This window comes from Cetorhinus maximus, chromosome 16 (assembly GCF_964194155.1).
Source record: "Cetorhinus maximus chromosome 16, sCetMax3.hap1.1, whole genome shotgun sequence".
NCBI classification, from domain to species: Eukaryota; Metazoa; Chordata; class Chondrichthyes; order Lamniformes; family Cetorhinidae; genus Cetorhinus; species Cetorhinus maximus.
This window is the reverse complement of record NC_135894.1, coordinates 96,968,701-96,993,892: the sequence shown is the minus strand read 5'-3', so window position 1 is coordinate 96,993,892 and position 25,192 is coordinate 96,968,701. Positions and strand designations below refer to the sequence as shown.

The following is a 25,192-nucleotide window of genomic DNA, read 5'->3' as shown; positions in this document are numbered from 1 at the left end:
TCCCTCTCCCTCCCCCATTTCTAATTCCCTTTTAAAAGCCATTTCTCTGTCCTTTATTTCTAATTCAAGCTTTTTCATTTGCAACTGAAGTCTCACTACGTCTCACTCCTAGTGTCAGGTTTTACTTCCAACTGTGGATGCTGTGCTATACCTTTAATTATATCTGATTTCCTAGTGCCCTCGGGTAACCCCAATTTTAACTTGCCTGCCAACTCCGTTCATTTACTTTTGGTTATTTTTTTCCAACCCAATCCGAGTTATATCTTCTACTCCCAGACAAGTCTTAGCAATTGTCAAAACCATCTTGCAGTCTCACCTTCTAAAATACCTCACCAACTCTTGAATTCAAAGTGCTTCTCATAATCGTTATCTTTAAGATTCACCAATTCCAAGCCAATCAAGGAATTAGAAATATTTTTATCCTGGATGAGCCCCCAATTGTTACGACCCAGCAGTTGGTAAAGCTGAGTTACTTCAAATCCCAGAGGGAAACTTTAAACAACTGTCATAGCCTAATTTCTTAAGTGGTATGTTTGAGATGCAGCTCTAAATTCAGGAATCAGGCCACCAGTTCTCGAGAGGTTTTATATTAAACTAAATGAAACATTTTATTAATTTGCATACGTTAAATATATATACATGACTACAAATGACTACAATCATAACTTTTAACAAATTCCTAAACTAATCTCCATTGAGGCAACAGCAACCCATAGACTTAACCCGACACCAAACAAAGTGTTTTCACCTTATGAATTCTCACTTTGGTTCCTGTGGAGACAGATGTAGGCTTACAGCTACTTTGATCTTACATTGCCGTTGCCCTGCACACATGTAAACTGCTATTGGTCATATCCAACACATCTCATTGAATGTAAATTCTCGTTGTATCACCAGCCTCCTTGAACTCACCTCTTCTAAGAATAAAAACCCCTTTCATAGTAACAATTTTATTGGTAATATAAATATATTGCTTGGTCTCTGCTAGCTAGGAGCCAGATTTCACCCCACTTCTCAAATGCTCTATTCAAAAAATGCAAATGCACTCTACCTCTCTTACACCTCAAAGCTATTCCACATCAAAGCACCCACACTGGCTGGCTTTAATCCAATTAAGACACATCTACAGACTAATCCTCTATTTTTAAAATAAAAAATATTTTCCAGTAGCATTATATATATTAATAGCTTCATGACATGACAATCCTCTTCACCCTAGCAATACAGCATTACTAAGTAGTTCCAATTGTTTTTCCTGAGCTACAGAAATTGTTTGTAATATTTTGTATACTTCCAATTGCAAGTAAATGGTTTTGAACAGAGCCAAGCCTTAGTAGCAGTGAGTAACTTGGGGGTGTAACACATTGCAGCTTGTTAAGTAGTTTGCCAAGGGAATATATACATAGTTTGTGAAGTCTGTACTTTTATTCTTGGGGAGTGGGTGTTGCCAGGCGGTTATTTTGCCAAACCTAATTGCCCTGAGAAGGCGGTGGTATGCCTCTGCCTTAAACCACTGCAGTCCTTGTGGTGGTGATGTTTCCAAAATTGATATTGGGTAAGAAACTCCCAGATATTGACTTGCCAATGATGAAAGAATAGCGGTGTGTGTCCATTTACTCCAGCCTCTCAGCCCTCATTACTTGCTGAACCTGCATGCTAACTTTGTGTTCCTTGAATGAGCACACCCAAACCCCTCTGAAAATCAACATTTACAAGTTCTGCACCTTTTTAAAAAGTATTTTTCTTTTCTATTCCTATGACCAAAATGAATAACCTTAAACTTCTTCAGATTATACTCCATCTGTCATCTTGTTGCCCACTCCCATAAGTTGCCTGTATCTCTTTGCAGACTCTTTGTCCTCCTCGCAGCTTATATATCTGCCTAGCTTTGTATCACCAGCAAACTTGGATACAATACTCTCTCTCACTGCATCTAAGTCATTGATATAGATTGTATATAGCTGAGACCCCAGCACTGATCCTTGTAATACTTCATTAATCACAGCCTGTAAACTTGAAAATGCCCCATTTATGCCCACTCTGCTTCCTGTCGGTTACCCAATCCCCCATCCATGCTGGTATATTAAACCCCAGCTCCATTAGGCCTTATCTTGCCTATTAACCTTTTGTGTGGCACCTTTTCAAACAACTTTGGAAATGCAGGTCTACGACATCTACTGGCTCCCTTTTATTTACCCTCTTCATGACTTCATCGAGAAAAGCTGATAAATTTGTCAAACACTTTTTTCCCCCTTCGTAAAACTATGATTTTGTCAGCATTAAAACTGCTGTATAATTGAGGCAAAGAGAGGAGTCATCACAAGGAATGTAATGATTCAAGTATAACACTCCCCACCTCTAACTCACCAACTAGGAATGTTCATTCCTGTCATCCCAAGGTAGAATGCATACATAAAACTGGTTTTGGGAAAATGGAGTCATTTTCCTTTGAACAGCGTGGATCAATGTTTGTAAAATCACTAGCCCTCGGCGTATTATTGTTTTTCTAACTGTCAGTATCACCCGTAAGGTTACTTTTTATATATTTGACCTGGAGACTAAATGTTCCCAGTTGTTAACAAGTTTCGGTAAGTGACAAAAGAAACGTGTGGGTGGGATGGGGATCGGTCTGGATAAGAACCACTTTCGACCTTTGTTAATCCTCAACCTGGAATATATTGTACAGTGCTGGATTCTACATTTAAGGAAGGATGTCAAGGCTTTGGTGTAGAGAATGTTTATGAGGAAGAGGGGAGTTCAGCTGTGTGGGGAGATTGGAGAAGCTGCAGTTGTTCTCAGCGCAGAGTACCATCTAGAGGGACAAGGGCAGTTTGCATGGGACACCAGCACCTGTAAGTTCCCCTCCAAGCCCCACATCATCCTGACTTGGGAATATATCACTGTTCCTTCATTGTTGCTGGGTCAAAATCCTGGAACTCCCTCCCTAACAGAAATGGGATACTGACAAGAGAACCTGTATTAGTGATGCTGGTTGAGGTATAAATGTTGGCTAAGGCACCAAGGATAAGTCCCCTCTGCTCTTCAGATAACGCCATGGGACCTTTTACATCCACCTGAGGGGGCAGACAGGGCCTCAGTTTAACATCTCACCTGAAAGTCGGCACCTCCCTGGAAAGTGCAGCGTTCCCCGAGAACTGCACTGGGAGGGACAGCCTAGTTTTCTTCAAGTCTCTGGAGTGAGAATTGAAACCACAACCTTCTGACTTAAAGGACAAAGCACGACCCATTAAGACACGGTGACAATACTGCAACCGCACCCTGAAAGGTGAAGGCAGGGTAAACAAGGTAACGAGCCAGGAATGCCAACAATGTTGTCACATTGTCATCATTCTGACAAGAATAACCAGTTCTACAGAAACTGAAAAGGAATCCGAATGAAATAACAAATGATGCCTTGAAGCCCTATCCAAAGGCAAGGTTACAAAACGGTGTCAATTCAGTATGCTCAGCCCAAATTGATTTAAAAAAAAACCACATCTCCAGAATGTGGGGTATCTGCGTGTATACATTTATCAAAAAAATATATATTTCTGATAGAAAGTCTCAACATTTTTCCACCTCCTCCTCTTCCTTCCCTTAACCCAGTTCCAATTTTTAAATTAATTCATGGGATGTGGGCTTCACTGACTAGGCCAGGAGTTATTGCCCATCCCTATTTGTGCGCGAAGTTGGTGGCGAGCTTCATTCTCTCTTGTTGGAGATGGTCATTACCTGGCACTTGTGCTGCACTTTAGGAGGTTCTGACTTCCGGATGAGATGCTAAACTGAGGCCCTGTCTGCCCCCTCAGGTGGATGTAAAAGATCCCATGGCATTATTTGAAGAGCAGCAGGGGATTTCTCCTTGGTGCCCTCGCCAACATTTATACCTCAACCAACATCAATATGGGTTATCTTGTCGTTATCCCTTACTGTTTATTGGTACTTGCCATGTGCAAGCTGGCTGCTGCCAATTAATTTCCTACTTTATACTTCAAAAGTACTTTTTTTGACTGTAAAGTAGCTTTGAATGTTGTTTGACTTCATTCCTGTCTCAGCTCATCTGTTGCCGAACTCTCATCCCTGCCTTCGTTACCTCTGGACGTGGCTATTTGAATGAACTCCTGGCTGATCTCCCAGATTCTGCCCTCCATAAACTCGGTCATCCCGTTCGCCTATCACCCCTGTACTTGCTGACCTACATCGGCTTCCAGTCAAACCAAGTCTTGTTTTTAGAATTCTCATCCTTGTTTTCCAGTCCCTCCATGGCCTTGTCCCTCCCTATCTCTGTAATCTTCACCAACCCTCTGAGATCTCTGCACTCCTTTAACCCTGGCATCTTGTGCATCCCCAATTTTAATTGCCCCACCATTATTGGCCTTGCCTTCAGTTGCCTAAAGCCCAAGCTTTGGAATTCCTTCCCTAAACCTCTCTGCTCTCTACTTTGCTTTCCTCCTTTAAGAAGCTCTTTAAAACCAAACTCTTTGATCAAGCTTTTGGTCATCTGGCCTAATATCTCTCTGCGGCTTGGTGTCGCACCTTGTTTTATAATGCTCCTGCGAAGCCCCTTGAGACGTTTCATTTATGATAAAGCTGCTGCATAAATGTAAGTTGTTGTTGAATATCCTGATGCAGTGAAATATATAAATGTAGGTTTTTCTTTGTAACCACCTGGATGAAGTATTCAAAAGTTTGAGTAATACCACATTGTTGACTATGGGGGCGACCATCCCCCATAACTGCCCTCGTTAATGTGTAGGCTTTCCAATTGCAATGAACAGGATCAAGGACCCTAGCTGCCTTTTACACAGGTTTACAGCACAGAAAGTGGTCATTTAGACTCACTATATCTGAGTTGGCTCTTTGATAGAGCAACGCAGAGCTAATCCTATTGCCCTGCTTTCTCTTCATAACCTTCATAGCCAAATGTTTATCAGCTTCTCCCTTTATGATACTGTGGTCTCTGCTGTGCTATTGCACCAATGGAAGGAGCAATTACAGCACTGGAACACTTCAGATGTTTTTCTGGGGTAGCGGGCTGTGGAAGTTGTTTTATAGATCACTTGGTTTTAAAAAAAATTTCAGCTATCATCAAATATGGCACTGGGCCTCACAAGCCAGAAAGGTGTTGTGTTTGTACATTTATAGAGGGAGGCCATTTGGCCTGTCATGTCCATGCTGGCTCTTTTTAAAAAGCTATCGCACATCCCAGCGCCCCCCCCAATATCCTGTAAATGAGGCATCTTCAACTGCATGTCCAGTTGCTTTTTGAAAGTTCCTTTGGAATCTGATTCTAGCACATTTTCAGATGTGGGATCATTTATTGTGCAGTTCTTTCCTGAAAGCATGGTACTCATTAAGACTTGTCTGAACTTGCACCAACTTCCTTTTATATATGAGGTGTCAGCTGTGGCTCAGTCCATAGCACCCTCGCCTTTGAATCAGAGGGTTGTGGGCTCATGTCCCACTCCTGGAAACCAAGAACTGTGATTGTAATCGAAAGAAGTTGCAATCTGTGACTGTTGGTAACTCGAAAGAGTTTCTTTTTGTATATGAGGTGTCAGCTGTGGCTCAGTCCATAGCACCCTCGCCTTTGAATCAGAGGGTTGTGGGTTCATGTCCCACTCCTGGAAAACCAAGAACTGTGATTATACTCGAAAGAAGTTGCAATCTGTGACTGTTGGTAACTCGAAAGAGTTTCCTTTTGTATATTGGAGTCTGGTTACAAAGTATTTGCAATACAAAAAGAGGCCACTCAGGCCAACTGGTATATGCTCCACATGAACCTCCTTCCACTCTTCATCTTATCTCAACAACATATCCTTCTATTCCTTTCTCCCTCATGTACATATCTAGGTTTTTCTTAAATACACCTATGCTATTTGCCTCAGTTGCTCCTTGTGGTAGTGTGTTCCACAATCTAATTACTGCCTGGCTGATGAAGTTTCCCCTGAATTTCCTATTGGGTTTATTAAATTTTAGTCAAATTCTTTGACTGATCATGATAACCTATCTCTTCTCATCCTGAATGACCTGTCTGCAGCTTTTGAAGCAGCTAACCACACCATCCTCCTCTAATGCACCTGTTCCATTGTCCAGCAATGTTGAACTACCCCAACAGGGTTCCTCTCTATACCTAACCATAGCCAGAGAATAACCTGCATTGGCTTTTTTCACCCACTCTCACTTAAGTTCCCCAAGGATCCATTCCTGACTCCCTTCTGTTTTGCAACTGCTTACCACCCTGTGACAGTATCATCCAGAAACACGTCAGGTTCCACAAAATTGATGAAAGCTCTATCTTGCCACCAGCGCCTTGGGATACTTAATGGGTCTCTGTCACATTGCCTGTCTGACACTCAATATTGAATGAGCAAAAATTTCTTCCAACTAAATACTGGGAAGACTGAAGCCATTGGGTGGAATTTTTGTTCCGGAGATTAAGTACAATGGTGGGCAGGAAAAGTGGTGCATTTCCCGCCAACCGTTGTGGCGCCAGATCGTCCACTTTTAAGTTCACTAAATATGCGTGAAAGTGAAACACGCCGTATCTCATGGCGTGGTGGGTGACCTGGGATTTATCTGCCTTGCCGTTACCTCATTGGATCTTCCTTCCGGGCACCATATTTAAACTGCACTCGCGAACACAACCCACTGCATCCCAGGACTGGTCGTGGCACACATCAAAATGGCTCCTAAGAGAACAAAGCGCGCTGCTCAGAAGTTTAGTGACACCGCACTGGCAGCACTCCGCGCCGCAGTGGAGGACCGGCAGGAGATACTTCACCTCTGTGATGGGAGACAGAGCCCCGGCAGCCCCTCGACGCCAGCTTGGGAGCAGGTCGCCAGGGTGGTCAGTGCCAACGTGCCCCAGAAGAAGACCCCCACCCAGGGCAGGAAGAGGATGAATGATCTCATCTGCTTTGCCAGGGTAAGTCCACCTTCTCACTCTCAAGCCCATCAGCCATTCACAGGGTTACACTCCACAGGGATCTCTCTCTCTGCCACCACAAGGGACATCACCATTGATTCTGTCGCACACACTTTAACATCTTCTCTTCTCACATCCTGGACAAGTCGCATCCTCAGCCCTGACACAGGTCCACTCAGCACACATGGAAGGCAGACATCTTTATCATCTGCCTCGCTCACAGACTGGCCATCTGCTTTTATGCAGGAGAAGATCACCCACAACGATAGGGAGAGATCCCAGACTGGAGAGGTGGGGGGAAGCCTGATGCCTGAGCTCAGTCCCTTCACTCAATATGGAGAGCTGTGGGACCATGCCTGCACTGAGAGTGAGATCAGTGTCTCCCAAGCCAGTGAGGACCCATGGTCAGTTCTTCAGACATGAGCCCAAACTGAGTGCTTTATGTTGGTGACTTTGCTGCCAATCACTCATTATCTCTTCCCCCTTTAACAGGCACCAGAAGGAAGAGGAAGAGGCCCAGCAGCAGCCAGCCCCACAATACCTCAGATGAGGATCCCAAGGACCCGCTAGATGTAGAGCCATCACAGCATTCACCTGCACCCTCCACCAGTGCAGAGAGACACCTCGATGGGACCTAGTTCTAGAGTAGGCTCGGGATCACCATCTGGTGAGCACTGCATAGATTCGGGTCCACAGTGGGTGGGGACATCCAAGGTCACCTTGGATGGTACTTGGAGTACTGCCGGAGGCCAGACTCCTGCTGAGCCCGAGTCCAATGATGAGCCTTGGACTCGGCCCTAATACAGATGTTAGAGCTCCAAAGACAGACACGGGGCCATCAGGCAGGGTTGTCAGATGCTGTCGTTAGATTGCAATGGAGGATGGTCACCGCGTTCAGCCTGATGTCGTTGTGCTGACATGCCAGCATACACGGGTCAACACTGGTCGGATAGCAACCGCCATGGGGACCTTGGTCCAGGACTTTGCACCTAATCTGCACCAGGACCTGCACTCCATCGGTCTAAGGATAGGTGGGGTCCATCAGTGGCTAGGTGAGAGGGGCACAGAGTACCTTGACCTTATTCCAGGTGCCCTTTCTCCTCAAGAAGTCAGGTAGGGGCCCTAGGCCCCCCCATATGGAGGAAGACCATTAGCTGGACACCCTGGGGCCATCCACCCAGGTGACTCAGAGCCCAGTTGCTCCCAATCCCCTCTGCCTGTGACCCCATCAGCTGCAGCTCCGCAGACCAAGGAGGGTGCACCTGTCCTGCAGCAGGAGTCCCAAAACAGGCTAGGACTCTCCAGGCCTTAGCCCTCCAAAGGCCAGTCAAGATCATTACAGGCAATAATGTAGCAGTCAGCAGCCTCCACCTCTGCTGTGGATATTGGAGATGCACCAAGACATGGTAGAGTAAGAATAATTAAGAAATACTGAGAGCACATAGGTAGCATTGGTGTTCACAATCTGTATGTAAATAGCACAAATGTAAATACAATTTGTTTCCATCTACTTAACTACTGTATGCCTCTTCTAGCTGATGATATGCTCCATGGTCAGTCAAGTGTCGCAGTTGCCTCTCTTCCTCCTAGACGTCGCATTGTGTGCATGAGCTCTATTTTGTCTCAAACCATCTTATTACGGTGCCTGATTGTTCTGTGCACCACATCGACATGAGTAAAGCCTCTGTCTCTACCAACTTTGTGGTTGGGCAAGGCACCTCTTGAGACCTGCTTCAGATATTCATGTAATGTTGCTTCATGAGTTTAGAAGCTGGAGAATGCTTGAGTCTCCTGATGTTTCTGCATTGAAGAGTGCTCTATGTGGATCTTAGAGGATTGAATATCGACACGTATTGCAGTCGATCTCAGTCGGGGTATCTTTCATTGGCCTCCATGTAATTCCCATCAGCCTTGAGCTATGAACCAAAAGCTGGGGCTATTATGCGCTCCTGATGGTCTGCAGCATTACCTCCTGTCCACCTGTACACTTAAAGGTCAACCCAACTCAACCTCCATGATGCGGAGCTATGGACCTTGCTGACGCATGTTGAGCCTTGCCAATTGTGCTAGATGGTTAGGACTATGTGAGATAGGAGTGTGAAAAGGCCCCAGATGCTGGACTTTGACATAGGAGGTTGCTGTGCTGGGCCAGAAGGTCTGACTAGTGCCTCGTTACATTAACCCGTGCCAGCTCTGTCATTCAACATGGTAATGTGGCACTTACAATGACATCAGTATGGCCTTGTGGGCATGTCAGGGACTGATGGAATAAAAATATGGAGGCCTCACATGGGATCAGAACGAAGCTCCCCTACATCTGATGTGTGGTTTTTATTATCAGAGATTAGAGTATTTAATGCCTAGATGGAATATCATCATTTTTGGGGCCATAGATGCTAGGACTAGGCTGAATGGCACTTGAGAGACTCCAAACAGGGCCATGGTCATGAGTGCTTGACAGGGGGCAGACCATACTGCTGCAGCTGAAGCTTTCACGGTCCACTGAAAGGCGAGATGAAGCGCAGGCTCTCATCCATTACTGAGAGTTGCAGATGACTGCGCCCTAAAGAGATCTCATGCTGGGGACTCCTCATGATGATGAGGCCTGAGGACTTGTGATGGTCTGCAGCGTTACCTCCCGTCCACCTGTACACTTAAAGGTCAACCCAACCCAAGACATGAACAATTGCCTGTGCGGAAATACCACACTCTGGATTCAGATCAGACCTCCGACATCAAGGCGAGAGCCACTGAGCGAGGATTGTCCTCCTTGAGGCACCTTGCCACACTGTAGGCATACTGCCATGAGTGCACTGAGGATCGCAGTGCTGCTCCTGCCTCTTGAAGGCTCCCATAGGCAATGGGATGTCGGCAAGGTGCATGAAGAGGCTGCACCATCTCAACTCTGCTCACAAAATTCGCTGTTGCGGTAACCATCCCATAACAGGCCACATGCTCCAGAGGCCACCTTACATCCCAAGGATGAGGGTATTGTGACGCATGAGTGCAACGACTCATTCAGAGATTGATGTGCTTTAAGATGAGGATCACAATGATCGTATTAAGTTGGACCCAGCATGGAGGGCACTGATGAAAGAGGCTCATACAAGCTATTCATCATCATCCTCCTGGAACCTGGTGGTTATAAGCATGGCATGTGCGCACCCACCTTGCCTGGCCCGTACTATGGCCTCTTATTCTGGAACCGCAGCTTCCTCACCCCCACCGAGCTCAGTCCTCTCAACATCCTCATCATTGGAGGAGACGTGCAGCTCCTCCATCTCTCGTTCTACCAAGTCACCCCACCTTTGGAGTGTCAGGTTGTGTTGAGTGCAGCAAACCACAACTTGGGAGATCATGGAGGTGATGGCGTAGTGGTATTGTCACTGGACTAGTAATCCAGAGACGCAGAGTAATGTTCTGGGGACCCAGGTTTGAATCCCGCCATGGCAGATGGTGGAGTTTGAATTCAATAAACGTCTGGAATTAAAAGTCTAACGATGACCATGAAACCATTGTCTTCCTACATTTCCAACAGTTGCTATACTTCAGGAAGTATATAGCTTCAAGTCTTTACTTCTGAACCCGGAGCAGAATCAGTGGATTCTGTTGCTTAACTTAGAAATTTGAGATGGGCTGGAGTCTTGTGTTCTAAGGTGCAAAAAAAAAAAAATCATTAAATACCATAAGTTAATTTAGAAAGCCTCACTGTTCAAACCATCTTTGGTGTGGAATCAAGAGTGAATGGCACAGAGTTTAGATTCTTTATGGTACCTGCATTTAAATCCAGTGCTTTAATCATCATAAACACGCACACTACCAGAGGTTAATGTAAATATACTGAAGGATTATTTATTGAGCATCTGGTCTTAGTTTAAGTCTTTTTCTTTTTAAATAAAAGAAAGGAGGAAACAATTTTTTCACATTGGAAGGTGCCCATCTGTAAGTAATTGGTCTGTGAATTAATTCATTCAAGAGGGGCATGTTGGTCTCACCTTTGACCCCTGCTCCACATCTGCTTGGGGCTAATCTTCCAATAGAAGGAATTACCTGCTGATTGGTTTAATTCGTGTCTGGTAATAGCAGTTCAGTTCAAAGGAATTCCTGGTAGATGCCCCAGTATGCTGAGTGTTACTTTTATCTTTCCAGGCAACAGTACTTGACATGCTAGGGGAGTTTTGAGTGTATTATAGATGACTGCTCTGTATAACTTCCTTACTTTTAAACAAGATCATCATATTAGTAGAAAATCTGGCTGGCTTCGCATCCAGAAGATTTGACGAAGGAGCGAACATACGAACATATGAATTAGGAACGAGAGTAGGCCATTCGGCCCCTCGAACCTGCTCTGCCATTCAATAAGATCATGGAGGAGTTAGATATGGCACTTGTGGCGAAAGGGATCAAAAGATGTGGGGAGAAAGTGGGAGCAGGCTATTGAGTTGGATGATTAGCCATGATCATAATGAATGGTGGAGCAGGCTTGAAGGGCTGAATGGCCTAATCCTGCTCCTATTTTCTACGGATTGTAACCTCAACCTCATATTCCCACCTACTACCCGCCTCCCCCCAACCCAACAACTTTACACCCCCTTGCTTATCAAGAATCTATCGAGCTCTGCCATAAAAACATTCAAAGATTGCTTCCATCGCCTTTTGGGAAAGAGTTCCAAAAACTGGTCCCTCCACATTGACAAGGTGAGCAGATCTGTTTGGAGCAACTTTAAGATCCAGTGCAGTGAAACTTGCAGTTATAATAGTGTCAGGCAATGAGAATTCACCCCTCAGCCTTGTCAGGAAATTATTAAAATCTGACTTAAGTTAGCTGAAGTTCCTGCTGCAGAGACAAAACCTTACAGATTTTCTGCACAAGCGAGCACCCCATGGTACCTAACTGCAGTGACATCCCTCTCCAATGTTACCTGATGGTGTATATGGAGCATGTCTCATGATGTAGATATTATCCCTTTCTTTTGAGAGCCAATCTTGTGCAACATAAATCTGTCCAGAAGGAAAGACGAGCGTGTGGTTTAAGGCCAAGTGAGCACATATACCTTTTCCCTACCAGAAAATTCTAAAAGCTAACTTGAGTAACCTTACTACCAATCACCTGCTGACTTTCAGACAAGATGTTAAAGCTGAGGCCTGCTTTGCCCTTTCAGGTGGATATACAGACCCTATGGTACTGTTCAAAGAAGCGGTAGGGGAGTTCTTCCCAGAGTTATTGACCAATATCACTCAAACGGCATCAAAAAGAACAGGTGATCTTGTCATTACCATTTGGCAGTTTGTGGGATTTTGCTGTGCGCAATTTGGCTGCCCTTACTTCAAACAAGAAGCCAAATCTCCCAACATCCCATAGTATTCCTACGTGCTAGCAACCCCCTGCTCCTGATGTGCAATCATCTGAGACCTTTGTGCTCCTCTTGTGAATTGCCAACTTCCTTACCCCCCACCCCCAACCATTGGCAGCTTTCAGCTGTCTGGGCATAAACTCTGGAATTTCCTCAGCCAACCTTCCCTGCCTGTCCGGCCTCTCTTTTTCCTCCTTTTAAGATGCTTCTCAAAACCTGCCTCTTTGATCAAGCTTTTGGCCACCTGCCCATACCTCTCCTTATGTGGCTCCATGTCGATTTTGTTTGGTCTTGTGCAGTGCCTTTGGGATGTTTTACTATGGTGTATGTGCTATATAAATGCAAGTTTTTGGCAGGATGCTGCATTATACATTTGCAGACTGGCACCTGGCTGAACTGTGACATGGATAGGGCCCTCTGTAAAGGGAACAGTTTTACAGTGTAAGGTTGTGGTGGGGGGCAGGGGTTGGGTGCAGTGCAGGGAGGAAGAGCTAATTTGAATTATTTTTTTGAATGGGTTGTATTGCGGAGATTTGCAAGTTGTGTTTTTTTTAATCAAAACATAATTATATATAGTTCATCATAATCTCTCTCTAGGCATGACTGTGTTCTTGGCCAATCTTTATTTTGGGTTCAACTCAACTATTTCCTACTTTTTACTCCTTTTTTGGATTTTTCTTTCCTTCCACTCCATATATATTTTTGGCACGTGTCATTCCAGAATTCAGAAGTGTGTGTGTGTTTTGTATCATATCCTGGATACTGCTTTCTCAATTGTTTGAGAAGACCCACCAATGACACTAACTCTAGGGTGACTCTTCCAACACGAAGTTGAGGGGGACGCTGTACTTTTCAGTGAGACGGTAAAACAAGGCCCCTTCTGCCCTTTCAGGAGGCTGTAAAAAAAAAAAAACCCATAGCAGCATTCTAAAGAAGAATAGGGGATTTCCCCATGGTGTCCTGGCCAATATTTACTCCTTAACTGTGGCTCAGGAGATGAGAGTTATACCAACTGTGTCACAGATTCTGGGTTCAAGTTCCAGTCTAGGGCTTGAGCACAAAAATCAAGGTTGGCACTCCAGGATTGTCCGAGGTGCTGTCTTTCAGATGAGAAGTTAACTGAAGCCCCATTTGCCAGCTCTGGTGGATGTAAAAGACCCCATGGCACTATTTTGAATAAGAGCAGAGAGGTTATCTCCAGTGTCCTGGCCAATATTTATCCCTCAATTAAAGGGGCTGTAAACTCTGTATAAATTGCACGGTAATTGTTCTAATTTTTAAAGATTCATTCTCTGGATATGGGCATTGCTGACCAGGCTGCCCAGCCCTGGCTGCCCTTGAGAAGGTGATGGTGGGTCACTTTCTTGAACCGTTCCAGTCCATGTGGTGTAGGTACACCCACAGTGCTGTTAGGGAGGAAGTTACAGGATTTTGACCCAGCGACAATGGAGGAACGGCGATATATTTCCAAATCAGGATGGTGAGTGACTTGGAGGCGAACTTGGGAAGTGGTGGTGCTCACATGTGTCTGCTGTATTTGTTGTTCTAGGTTGTTGAGGTCATGGGTTTGGGAGGTGCTGTTCAAGGAGCCTTGACATCTTGCAGATGGTATGCACTGCAGTCATGGTGAGGAGGAGTGGATGTTGAAACCAATTTTAATTACCATTTTTATCAGAGTTTCTGTTACTTGCCCTCTTAATGCTTCAGGACTACTGATAAAAGAATTGGTTTGCATTACAAATGTGCTGCCAATAACAGCCAGCCTGTGTGTGTCTCAGGTGTAAATGACCAACGTTATTGTAAATTCACAAAAATGTGAGGTTCGAGATTGCCTGTCTTCACAAAATTGGAGTCAGGAGCTGTTTTTTTTTCGTTGTCTCCCCACCGCTCCTTCATGTTGATATTAAGTACAACCAGATGTCATTATCCAGTTGATCACCACGTGACTGGCAGTGGACTAGATAACAAAAGCAGGAGAAGTGCTACACTCTTGTTTATGTAGGAGCAGTTCAAAGGTAGACCAGACTGCGGTGTTTTATGCACATGGATGTGGAATTCGGTAAAACTCATTTTTAACCAAAAAGGGACCTCGCTCACATTGTAAGTATTCTTATTTCCCTTTCCTTACACTCAGGCAAATACAGGAGTATAATTCTTTTCTGATTGAACTGTAAATCTCTGACTCAGGCTATCCTCTCCTCCGCTCCTCTTCCCTCAAGATGTGCTGTCACTTATCAACCAGACTGGTTAGTTTGCTGGTCTGGTTGATAAGTGACAGCACATCTTGAGGGAAGAGGAGCGGAGGAGAGGAAATCTGGTCCTCAAGTGTTGCAGACAAGTATTGAATGATATAGCACAGGAGGAGATCATTTGGCCCATCGTTCCTGTGCTGGCTTCTTGCTAGAGCTATCCTGTGCTTCTCATTCCTCTACTTTTTCCCTATAGCCATGTATTTTTGCCCCTGAAGCATGTATCCAATTCCCTGTTGTACGTTGCTGTTGAATCAGATCCCAGCACCTTCTTGGCAGTCCATTCCAATTAACTTTTTAAGTTTAAAAAGAAAGTAAGTTTTCTAATGGCAGCTCTGGTTATTTTGCCAATCACCTAAAATCAGTATCCTTGGGCTACTGATCCTTCTGCCACTGGAAACAGTTACTTTGCTTTATTCTACCAAAGCCCTTCTTCAAATCTCCTCTTAACCTTCTCTTTGATACAATAACCCCAGCTTCTCCTACACCCCCAGCCAACCATCTGAGAGTAACAGCCCTTCCACTAGGTTTTCAGGAAATGCCATGACTAACCAAGGACTGACAAGCAGCAAGTAATATTTGCGCCACATCAGTGCCAGGCAGTGACCATCTCCACCAGTGACCATCGCCCCCTGACATTCAATGGCATTACCATCACTGAATCTACCACTATCAACATCCTGGGTGCCACCATTGACCAGAAACTGAACCGGAATAGCCAAATAAATGCTCTGGCTCCAACAACAGGTCAGAGGCTAGGAATCCTGTGGTGAGTAACTCACCTCCTGACTCCCCGAAGCCTGTCCACCATCTACAAGGCATAAGTCAGGAGTGTGATGGAATACTCCCCACTTGCCTGGATGAGTGCAGCTCCCACAACACTCGGGAAGCTTGACACCATCCAGGACAAAGCAACCTGCTTGATTGGCACCACATCCACAAACACTCACTCCCTCCACCACCAATGCAGAGTAGCAGCAGTGTGTAGCATTTACAAGCTGCACTGCAGGAATTCAACAAGGCTCCTTAGACAGCACCCATAACCACTACCATCTAGAAGGACAAGGGCAGCAGGCACATGGAAACACCACCACTTGGAAGTTTCCCTCCAGGCCACTCACCGTCCTGACTTGGAAATATATCGCAGTTCCTTCACTGTTGCTGGGTCAAAATCCTGGAACTCCCTAACAGCACTGTGGGTGTACCTATACCATTTGGAATGCAGCAGTTTAAGAAGGCAACTCATCACCACCTTCTCATGGGCAACTAGGGATGGGCAATAAATGCTGGCCCAGGCAGTGAAGCTCACATCCCGCGGATGAATAAAAAAAACTTGGCTGAATTTAATACCATCCTATCCGAGCTATTTCTCATTATAGTACAAACACTCCCTGTTCTCTGAACTTTTCAATGCTTGGCCTGTTAAACACTCGCCAAGGTTTGTGTGGGGGTGGGGGGGGGGTGGTTCAAAGAACCCTTACATCTGCAGAATACACCGATGTGCTGAATAGCATGAAGTACTTGACTACCAAACTGCACCAGCCTCTATTCTTTCTTCTCCCTATCCTCCCACAGAAACAGATTCTTAATTGTTTACAGCAATAGTTAATAAGGATGTCTTACTGCAGCTGTACAGGCCTTGGTGAGACCACACCTGGAGTATTGTGTGCAGTTTTGGCCTCCTTACCTAATAAAGGAAATACTTGCTATAAAGGGAGTGCAGGGAAGGTTCACGAGACTGATTCCCGGGATGGCAGGATTGTGTATGAGGAGAGATTGGGCTGACTGGGCCTGTATTCACTGGAGTTTAGAAGAATGAGAGGGGATCTCATTGAAACATATAAAATTCTGATAGGGATGGACAGACTGGACGCAGGGATGTTATTTCCTCTGGCTGGGGTGCCCAGAGCAAGGGGGGGTCACAGTCTCAGGATATGGCATAAACCATTTAGGACTGAGATGAGGAGAAAGTTCTTCACTCAGAGGGTGGTGAACCTATTGAATTCTCTACCACAGAGGGCTGTGGGGGCCAAGTCACTGAATATATTTAAGAAGGGAGTAGATTTCTGGACTCTAAAAGCGCCAAGGGGTATGGGGAGAGTGCAGGAGTATGGCATTGGGATAGAGGATCAGCCACGATATTGAATGGCCTAGCAAATCTGAAGGGCTGAATGACCTACTCCTGCTCCTATTTTCTGTGTATTCATGAGCTTTTTGCTATTTCTTTCCCCTGCTCTAATTTAATAGGATCTACTCTCTGGACCATACCTGGGGAATTCCAGGTCATTTCAATGAATGGTATCTGATTTCCCTACTAGTTATCAATTTACAGTTACAGTGTGAGTAATAGCCACTTGCCTATTAAAAGGATTTCAGCAGTTAGCCAGTGTTACTTTGCATCTGTTTTCATTAGGGGTCAAGCAGGTTGGAAGACATTAGGATAGGTGACCAAAAACATGACCCTGTGTTAAAAGTATTCCATATTTGAACAACTCTCTTACTTTAGTGGGGTCTTTCCCAATTCTCACACTCGGCAACCATCTTAAATGCTCCTACGTCACTGGCTCCGTATGAGCAGAAATAGGTTGAACAAGCAAAGGCTGTCAAAACTCTTCATTATTCTAAAACTTAAAAACACACAAGTTTAAAAACAAAAATGACTGACTTCTAATGGTCTTGTATTCCTTGTTCTAATTAGGGGTGTAGTATTTATTTTAAGATCAATTCAAAATTTTTGACAACTGCTGTTGGTCATTGATAATAACAGCTATTAAACCTGAAGGTTGTTTTAAACAGAAGGATGTGCTTTTTGTTAGCAAAGGCAGTCAACCTGAACATTGACTAATGGCATTGTTAGCAAAACCGCCCTTCACCCTTTGGACTTGCAGCCTAGACGGCTCCAAATCTTTGCATTCACTTTTCTCAGTACCGAAACTGGGCTTGCTATTCTTTGCCATCTCTTTGATAATTCCAGTTTTGGGCTCGGTCTCAAGGTCACAAATTTGCGTGAAGACTTTACCCTGAACTTCAAAATTGCAGGTCGCAACTTGAAATGCAATTGGTTGTTCCTTGTTTAAGGAACACTGGTGTGGTTAATCGGTGTCGCTGGCTTAGGGGAGGTAACATTTGACACGGATTCCAGCTTCTGATTGTTATCCCATGGCTCCTTACAGGAAAGTGCCTGTACGTGCACATTTATTGGAAAAAAAACACTTCTATGCTTTAAATTAGAGCCAGTGTGTGTTGTAATATCCCTTTAAAGGATAGCAGCATGACAGCACCAGAAGGGAAGTATGCCATGTGGCCCAGTCTTAGTTTCACTTTTACCTTTGAGCAGAGCACACAAACGCAGGTTTGCTGCTGATGTCTTCAAGCTTTCTATCTTTGTATATCTGTTCTCATATGCCTAGCCTAAATAAATGAACCCACACCGTGTTTAACCAATCCCCTATGGGCGGTTGGTGCCCTTATATCAATTATAGCAACGCAACAGTATGGATCAGCAAGGACAGGATGTTGAGTGAGCGACATTTTGTGTGACAGGAAGTGGGCAGCAGAGCTTTCAACGTGCTGATGTTTAAAGAGAGCGGAGGCCGACCGGAAGAGAGTTGGAATAGTCCAGTTTAGAGGTGTGGGTGACAGTGTTTGAGCAATAGATTTGCTAAGGCAGGGGACAGAGGTGGAAGCGAGCGATGGAAAGGGTATTCAGTCAAAAGCCCACCTAGGGGCTGAATACGATGTTGAGGGTGTGAATGTTGTGGTTTGGCCTGACTGGCTAGGGATCGGATATAGAACATTCTATAGCAACAGTGACTGGGCTAGCGAACAGAAGAGAGAATTGCATGCCCTTGTTTATATTGCAGTAGACCATACAATGTTCAATGTGTTTGAATTGAAACTGATGAGCACACCAATCAAGTCACAAGCTTCCAGGGAGATACAAGACTGGAGGCTGATAACATTTCTACACAACAGCTCTGGTGTGCAGGCCCTTCGTTATATGCACTTAATATGATAATTTACAGTATTAATCTCCTAATTTAAGGAAGGGTGTAAATGCAGTGGAAGCAGTTCAGAGAAGTTACACTAAACTAATACTTTGATTCGGTGGGTTGTCTTATGAGGAAAGGTTGGACACACCAGGCTTGTATCTGCTGGAGTTTAGAGTAAGAGGTGACTTGATTGAAATATATACGATCCTGAGGGGTCTTGGCAGAGTTCATGTAGAGAGGATGTTTCCCCCTGTGGGAGAATCTAACGCTAGGGGCCACTGTCTTTAGGAAAAAAAAGAGTCATTTAGGACATAGATGAGGAGAAAATATTTCTCTGAGGGCTGTGGAAGCAGAGTCTTTGAATATTTTTAAGGCTGAGCTAGATAGATTTTTGATGAGCAAGGGGATGAAAGGTTACTAGGGGCAGCCAGTAATGTGGAGTTGAGGTTACAATCAGATTAGCCTTGCTCTTGTTGAATGGCAGAGCAGGTACGAAACGCCGAGTGGCCTACTCCTTCCTAATTCCTATGTTCATATGCATGTCTGCTGTTTATGTGTAAATATGTATAGTAATTACACTGCTAATAAATTAACGGTATTGCAGATGCCAGTGCACTCTGTCTCCCTTGCTCACTCAGTATTTGGGGCTAAGTTTGCGTGATGCTAATTGACTTGTGTCAGAGCATGTTGGTTGAGCAACATATCCTTCCCCCCCCACCACTTAAATTTGTTATGTGATAACAGGACATGCTTCAGAGTGTTAGTGGCATATGCTGTTGTTTTAAAATCAAGGTTGTTTAACAGTGCGGTATTGCTGGCATAGATTCTTTCTGGCACAAAGAATCCTTTTTTGTCCTCTCATCTTGTCAGATCCCAGATAGACGCTGCATTCCTCGTTCAGCAAGTACTTTCTGGACGTGTAACTGGCTGCAGAACCTTGAAATAGTTTCCGATAAGCTCGGGATGAAAACAAACCAGCCTCTGCTGTTTAGTTTCACTGTTAGATCACTGCTTTACCCCCACCACAGTTTTCGCTCCTAATTGACTCTAGGGCACAGTTCCAACTGTGGATATCTTGCCCAAGTGGAGGGGGAAAAAAGCTGCAGTTAAAGGATGGAACCTGGCATCTCTGCAGCACCTTCCATGGCTAAAACGCAAAATAGCTAATGGACCCCATTCGAGTTTTAGGCATTGTTGTAATGTAGAGAATGTGGCATCAAATTGTGCACAGCAAGCTCTCACAGACAGCACTGTGATAATGGCCAGATAATCCGATTGACAATGTTGGCTGCGGGATAAATATCGGCCATTCGTGTTCAGCTAAAGTGGGTTATTTTGAGCCTCGGTTTGACGTCTCGTCAGAAAGGCAGCAGCCCCACGGTGGGAATCGGCCTAAATGTCGTACTCCAATCTCTGGAGTGAGGCTTGAACCTGTGACCTTCCAACTCCGCTCACGTTGATCCCACTGAGTTAAAGTTGTCACATTCGTATCATGCCTTTCACATCCTCAGGACATCTCAAAGTGGCTTGCAGCCAAGAGTTTACTAATTTCAGTAAAACTACCTGTCCAAGTAAACATGGCAGCTGATTTCTGCACAGCAAAATTACTCCTGCTCCTAGATCTTAAAGGATTCTGCAAACAGCAATAAGATAAATGATTGATTAGTTATCGCGTTTTCGGTAGCCTTGGTTCAGGGATTAATTATTAACCAGGACACTAGGTGAACTCTCCGGCTGTCCTCCGACCGGTAGCTCATTCTTTGTGTGACACTGAGCGCTGTGTATTGACAGCCTATTTGACTGTAGCAGGCATCTGAGTCAGCTGAGTCAGACACTGTTTCTCCCCGCCCCCCGTGTATTCCACCCATGATTGTGGACATGTATGGTTTTTAGCAGTGGATGAATGGATAAAGATCAGGACCGGGGCCCTAGATGATTTTTTTCACCCTCCCCAGTCCTGAAGTGCCACAATCTCCATTGTGTGGCTATTCGTCATCCCGGTAATCCCATGGTATATAGAAAAATTTATACTGTGTCTGCAGTGTTTTCGAACTTGAGTTCCAAACTTACCTAGCTCAGTAAGTGTTGTGTAAATAGAGAGCAGAGTGGAAACAAGACAGCATTGTTTGGTGATCTTTTCAAAACAGCTCCGGGGGGTGGGCGGGCCTAGGGCTTAAGAATATGTTTCAACCTCGTTCTCACTTTTTATGTTAAATGCTCTCGGCTCTCTCATTTATCCCACCCACTCCTGTCCTCCATCATTTTACAGTCTCTCGGCACTCAGACTAATTATGCTAACGTAACTTTTCCACAGAGTTTTTGGAATCCAAGGGGACACATGTTGACATGTCTAGTTCCTTCCAGAACCCCATTAAGGTTTCTCGTTCCGCTGCTGATCTTTCCCACGTATTTAACCAAAAGAGTTCAGCCTGCATGTCAAAAAAAAACAAGGGGGGAAGATTTTTCTATGCAGTAATTTATGATCTGGAATATTTGGAAAGGGTGTTGGAAGCAGATTCAATAGTAACTTTCATTAAAGGAATTGGACAAACAGTTGAAAAGGAAATATTTGCAGGGCTTTGGGGGAAAGAATGAGGGGGTGGGGCTAACTGGAAAGCTCAGCCAAAGAGCCAGCATTGACACAATGGGCTGAGTGGCTTCATTCTGTGATTCTGTTTTCATCAGTTGTCTTTTTGGTTTTAAAATATGATGCCCGGTGCTCATATTCTGTAGAATATAGGAAAGCTGGTTTGCTGCTGTGTACTGAACCAGGTAAGACTGACACATGCTCAACTGCGGACGACCATCATTGTACTCGGCAAAGAGGTGAAGGAAGGGGCCTGGGTCGAACTGGAAAAAAAGAATATTCCACAAAAAGGAAGGAATAGCTAGGACTTGTGGGTTTCCAAAGCAACAGCTGTTTATCGGAGGAAATGAGTGGAACCAAAGGAAAGGTTCAATGATGTTTAGCCAAGCTGAAGGAGGGCAGTGACTGGCTGATGAATGGTTGGGTTCCATTCAAAAACGAAGCGGAGGTCCCACAGGCTGTCCTGGTGGTTGAGTAGAGGATGAGAGGGACTGCGTGTCCATGGTGAAAAGGAGACAGTAGCAATGTGGATAGAAAATTGTCTGAGTAATAGGAAACAGAGGGTAATGGTCAATGGATATTTTCGGTCTGGAGGAAGGTTTGTAGTGGAGTTTCCCAGGGATCGGTATTGTGACCCTTGCTTTTCCTGATACATATTAATGATCTAGACCTTGGTGTGCAGGGGACAATTTCTAAGTTTGTGGATGATACAAAAATTTGGAAGCATTGTGAACTTGAGGACAATGTAGAGCTTCAAAAGGAAATATACAAGTTGGTGGAGTGGGCAGATAGGTGGCAAATGAAGTTCAATGTGGAGAAGTGTGAGGTGATGCATTTTGGTAAGAAGAACATGGAAAAACAGTATAAAATAAGGGGTACAATTCTTAAGGGGGTGCAGGAATAGAGGGACCTGGGTGTATATAGATCATTGAAGGTGGCAGGACAGGTGGAGAGAGCAGTTAATAAAGCATATAGTATCCTGGGCTTTATTAATGGGAGCATAGAGTACAAGAGCAGGGAGATTATGCTGAGCTTATATGAGATACGAGTTAGACCTCAGTTGGAGTATTGTGACAGTTCTGGATGCCACACTGTAGGAAGGATGTGATCATATTAGTGCAGAAGAGGTTTACAAGAATGGTTCCAGGGATGAGAAACTTGGGTTATGAAGATAGGTTAGGACTGTTCCCCTTGGAGAAGAGAGGCTAAGAGGAGATTTGATAGGGGTGTTCAAAATCATGAGGAGGCTGGATAGAGCAGATGGGGAGAAACTGTTCCCACTCGTCAAGGGAGCAAGAATGAGGGGGCACGGATTTAAAGTGATTTGCAAAAGAAGCGCATGTTTTTCACACAGCGAGTGGTTCGAATCTGGAATGCACTATATGGAAGCGTGGTGGAGACAATCGAGACAACAGATAATTATTTGAATGGAAACAATGTGCAAGAGTACAGAGAAAAAGCAGGAGAATGGCACCAAGTCATGATGCTCATTTGGAGAGTCAGTTCAGGCATGATGGGCAGTAACAATTCTATGATTCTTGTTAGGCATAGCAAGCCTGAAACGGTTAAAATTGGCATTGGAAATGTTGTGGACATGCATGGGAAGAGATGGGATAGGGAAGAAAAAGATCGGGTGTCAATATAACATCTCATCCAAAGGGTGGCACCTTCGAAAGTGCTGCAGTCCCTTAGTACTGCAATGGCGTATTGGTCTGGATCATAATTTAAGCTAGCCCTGGCAATTTTGTGTTGAAACTTCAGTTAACTCTGGGATACTAGCAACTATGGACAAGCAACTTGTACTCTACTGTGATTTGGTTGCATTTGGGGGAAGAAAGGTCAGCAGTTGAACTACTGAGGAAAACCTCGTAACTTCTCCTGTCATGTTTGCAAACATACATTTAGAACTTGTCATTATTTAAAAATTAGAGGTTATAAGATGAAAATTTGTTCCTGTCTAGACTGTACTTCAGGAAATGACTGATGTTGGTTGCCAACTTAGTGCCAATGTAGCAAAGGGTAACAACACAGACAACAACAATATAGACCCAATTTACTCAGCCTTGCATCACAGGACAACTTCTCATCCCAGGAACCAGCCTAGTGAACCTTCACTGTATCTTTTTAAATTTATTTATGGGATGTGGGCATTGCTGGCTAGGCCAGCATTTATTGCCCACCCCTAATTACCCTTGAGAAGGTGGTGGTGAGCTGCCGCCTTGAACCACTGCAGTCCATGTGGTGTAGGTACAGCCACAGTGCTGTTAGGGAGGGAGTTCCAGGATTTTGACCCAGCGACAGTGAAGGAATGGTGATATATTTCCAAGTCAGATGGTGAGTGGTTTGGAGGGGAACTTCCAGTTGGTGGTGTTCCCATGTGTCTGCTGCCCTTGTCCTTCTAGGTGGTAGAGGCCATGGGTTTGGAAGGTGCTGCCTAAGGAGCCTTGGTGAGTTCCTGCAGTGCATCTTGCAGATGGTACACACTGCTGCCACTGTGCGTCCATGGTGGAGGGAGTGAATATTTGTGGATGGGGTGCCAATCAAGTGGGCTGCTTTGTCCTGGATGGTGTCCAGCTTGAGTGGCGTTGGAGCTGCACTCATCCAGGCAAGTGGAGAATATTCCATCACATTCCTGACTTGTGCCTTGTCCTTCTGTGGACAGGCTTTGGGGAGTCAGGAGGTGAGTTACTTGCCGCAGGGTTCCTAGTCTCTGACTTGCTCTTGTAGCCACAGTATTTATTTGGTTAGTTCAGTTTCTAGTCAATGGTAACGTGCAGGATATTGCTCATTGAGGATTCAGTGATGGTAATGCAATTGAACGTCAAGGGGGCAATGGTTATATTCTTTCTTGTTGGAGATGGTCATTGTCTGGCGCTTGTGTGGCACGAATGTTACTTGCCACTTGTCAGCCCAAGCCTGGATATTGTCCAGGTCTTGCTGCATTTGGACATGGTCTGCTTCAATATCTTGAGTGTCGCGAATGGTGCTGAACATTGTGCATTCATCAGCGATCATGCCCACCTTATGATGGAAGGAAGGTCATTGATGAAGCAGCTGAAGATGGTTGGGCTTAGGACACTACTCTGAGGAACTCCTGCAGTGATGTCCTGGAACTGAGATGATTGACCTCTGACAACTGCAACTATCTTCCTTCGTGCTAGGTATGACTCCAACCAGTGGAAAGTTTTCCCCCTGGCTCCCATTGACTCCAGTTTAGCTAGGGCTCCTTGATGCCACACTGGGTCAAATACTGCCTTGATGTGAAGGGCAGTCACTCTCACCTCACCTCAGGAGTTCAGCTCTTTTGTCCATGTTTGAACCAAGGCTGTAACACCATCAGAAACTGAGTGGCCCTGGCAGAACCCAAACTAAGCATCAGTTAGCAGTCTTTGCTAAGCAAATGCTGTTTGGGCATTGGTGATGACCCTTCCATCACTTTACTGATGATCGAGAGTAGACTGATGGGACGGGAATTGGCCGGGTTGGATTTGTCCTGCTTTGTGTACAGGACATACCTGGGCAATTTTCCACATAGGTTAGATGCCATTGCTGTAGCTGTATTGGAACAGCTTGGCTAGGGGTTTGGCAAGTTCAGGAGCACAAGACTTCAATACTATTGCCGGAATATTGTCAGGGCCCACAGCCTTTGCAGTATCCAGTGCCTTCAGCTGTTTCTTGATATCAGTGGAGTGAATCAAATTGACTGAAAACTGGCATCTGTGATGCTGGTGACCTCTGGAGCAGGCTGAGATGGATCATCTACTTGGCACTTCTGGCTGAAGATTGTTGCAAATGCTTCAGCCTTATCTTTTGCACTGATGTGCTGGGCTGCCCCATCATTAAGGATGGGGATATTTGTGGAGCCTCCTCCTCCAGTTAGCTGTTTAATTGTCCACCACCTGCAGAGCTTAGATCTGATCCATTGGTTGTAGAAGCGCTTAGCTCTGTCCATCACTTGCTGCTTATGCTGTTTGGCACGCAAGTATTCCTGTGTTGTAGCTTCACCAGATTTGCGCCTCATACTTAGGTATGCCTGATGCTGCTCCTGGCATGCTCCCCTGCACTCTTCATTGAACCAAGTT

General features: G+C 44.9%; 1 protein-coding gene across 3 annotated transcripts in view; it reads left to right on the top strand.

The window, feature by feature from the left end:
- cxadr (CXADR Ig-like cell adhesion molecule) overlaps positions 1-25,192 on the top strand; it is a 99,779-nt gene that overhangs the window by 27,222 nt on the left and 47,365 nt on the right. The window contains exon 1 of one of the 3 annotated variants that reach the window (XM_078560375.1): positions 20,295-21,477. The exons of the other annotated variants lie outside the window; for them this stretch is intronic. The gene's annotated coding sequence lies outside the window, so the exon portion shown is untranslated. Of the gene's footprint in view, positions 1-20,294; positions 21,478-25,192 lie in introns of those variants that run through there. 3 annotated transcript variants of the gene reach the window in all.